The sequence below is a fragment of the Triticum dicoccoides genome, chromosome 4B, assembly GCF_002162155.2.
Source record: "Triticum dicoccoides isolate Atlit2015 ecotype Zavitan chromosome 4B, WEW_v2.0, whole genome shotgun sequence".
Taxonomy (NCBI): domain Eukaryota; kingdom Viridiplantae; phylum Streptophyta; class Magnoliopsida; order Poales; family Poaceae; genus Triticum; species Triticum dicoccoides.
The window spans coordinates 456158201-456161197 of record NC_041387.1 but is presented as its reverse complement, the minus strand read 5'-3'; positions in this window follow the sequence as shown (position 1 = coordinate 456161197).

Sequence of the window (2997 nt, the reverse complement as noted above, 5' to 3'; positions counted from 1 at the left end):
TTTGGACTATAAGTCACCAGTATGATAATAAATTATCTGGTGTTTATTAACCCGGCCTAGCTTTGGACTATAAGTCGCCAGTATATATTTGGATTGCGCCATTGGAACCATGCGCTCATAAATCATTGGATTATATTATTCAAATCTTCAAATAGCCAACATGGCTGGATTTTATTATGGTTATAATAATCAGTATTATGATCAAGGTTTTCAAAGTCGCTTTAGCGCAATGGCTATCATATTATGATTTATTCTACAATTGAAGGATAGTTCTGAGTCGCTGCAGGCTTACAACCCGGCACTTGGGGGGCTACATTATTCAAATATGCAAGTCTCATGTCGCTGCAAGCATGCACCATGACACTTGGGGGCTAATGCAAAGTCATTTTTTGCTCACCTCATTAAAGACCTGACTCATCATATCATAATGAGCCAGCCCTTGGGGGCTACCAATTGCTCCTGTCAACAATTCAAGGTACACAAATCTTAATCCGTTATATTAAAGGATCCACTGCTCAGTTGGTAAAGTACAAAGCTCTTAACCTTGTGGACGTGGGTTCAAGCCCCATGGTGAGGATTACATCATATGATGTTATTTTCAATGAAAAGTCCCAGCTCAGTATTATCTTACTAAACCGGCCCTTGGGGGCTACACTGGTTAAAGTTTTTTTTATGAGCATAAGGAAATTTCAAGTCCCAGGTTGCTGCAAGCATGACAACCCAGCACTTGGGGGCTACATATATGGAGTATTCAGTTTTTATTAGTGACTGAGATGAACAACATGGATTTTTTTCAAAGTGGCAGTAATTATATGGAAAAAAGTCTCAAATCATCACTTTGTTCTGTTCAAGACTTGGGGGCTACATGTAATATGGATATGAGGGATAAATATCTTCCAATTTTCAGTTTTGAGCAAACCAGATTGACCCGGCATCACCAATCATTATGACCCGATGTCTGCAATAATCATAACCCGGCGTCATCAATAATCATGAACCGGCATTAGCAACAATCATGAACCAGTGTTGGAAACAATCATGACCCGGAATTATCAGTTTTTATAACTCGGCAATTTTGGAAATCATAGATCGGCAAGTTTTATATTTTCAAGCCGACTGAATATCAGTTGAATATTTGAAGACCAATATCTTTTGTCAAGTCAGAGCATTGAAGGCCAATTCAAATGGATTCTTTATTTACAAAATATCTTCTGCAAGCAAATTGATTATGAAGCTGGTATAATGACTCGAATTTTCTAGAAGGAGGAAATGACAAGGAATTAAAGATGATCAGGTGCCGGTTTACAAAGTATTTAACCCGGAGCACAACCTGTCAAATTTGTTCTTGTGTTTGTTTTACATGATCAGTTTAACATGGATAAATCCAAATTAAACTGGGGGCTAATGTCTGGGATATACCCTGCGGCGTAACCAAACACGAAGTATAACCCGGCCGGACTTGGCGACTCACTGATAACCCAGCGGACTGGCCAGACGGATAACAAGGCCCAAGGCCCAGAAGGCCGGTTCATCCTATGGTTGGCCGGTTTACAAGGAAAGGCATAAGGAATATTTACCTTACAAGGAGTTAAGACCCGGACTTGTATCTCATTTGTATTAGAAGGTAGACTATTCCTAATCTTAATAGGACTCCACATGTAACCCGCCCCTTCAACTTATATAAGGAGGGGCAGAGCTCCCCAAAGAGGGACATGCAACAAGCAATAATCTCTAGGGCTAGACACAACTAGGAGAGCCGGTTTATGGTGACTCCCCCATGAGCATAATGAGACCTAGCCTCAAATAGCATGTAGGGCTATTACTGGATGATGTTTCCCGGGGCCCGAAGCTGTCTAAATCATCGTCTTGTGTTGCGTCTCTCGATTCCGCTCAACCCCTCTCAAGCTACTACTTAGATGCGTTGGCCTCACGACTAAGTCCTCACTCTAGGACATCTGCCGTGACAATTCCATGACACAACTGGCAAATTTCTATGGGCACTTTGCATTTGTCTCAATATCTGAACCCAAGAAAGTTGATGAAGCCTTCATGGAACCTGAATGGCTTCAAGCTATGCACGAAGAGCTTCATCAGTTCAAGCTGAACAATGTCCGGGAACTAGTCAAGCGTCCTGATCCTCGCAAGCATAATATCATTGGCACCAAATGTATCTATCGCAACAAACATAATATCAAGTTGTCAGAAACAAGGCTCGTCTGGTTGCTCAAGGCTACACTCAAGTCGAAGGGATTGACTTCGATGAAGCATTTGCTCGTGTGGCAAGACTTGAAGCCATTCGCATACTGCTTGCATATACCAACCATCACAATATCCTTCTGTACCAAATGGATGTGAAAAGTGCCTTTCTCAATGGCAAGATTGAAGAAGAAGTGTATGTTGCACAACCACCTGGCTTTGAAGATCCAAAACATTCTGATATGGTGTACAAACTCAACAAGGCACTGTATGGCCTCAAACAAGCTCCTCGCACTTGGTATGACACACTCAAAGACTTCTTGAAGAGCAAAGGCTTCAAACCTAGTTCACTAGATCCAACACTCTTCACGAAGTCATACGACGGCAAACTATTTGTGTGCCAAATCTATGTGGATGACCTTATCTTCGGTTGCACTGACAAAAGATGCAACGATGAGTTTGGGCACATGATGCAAGAGCAATATCAGATGTCCATGATGGGTGAGCTGAAGTTCTTCCTTGGTCTTCAAATCCATCAGCAGAGAAACGTCATCTTCATATCTCAAGAGAAATACCTCAAAGAATGCCTGAAGAAGTTTGGAATGCAAGACTGCAAAGGTTACACGACGCCAATGCCAACCAAAAGTCATCTGGGTCCTGACAACAATGGTAAAGAGTTTGATCCAAAGGTATACTGCTCCATGATTGGTTCCTTACTTTACTTATGTGCATCTAGGCCAGATATAATGCTTAGCGTTTGCATGTGTGCGCGATTCCAAGCGGCACCAAAGGAGTCGCATC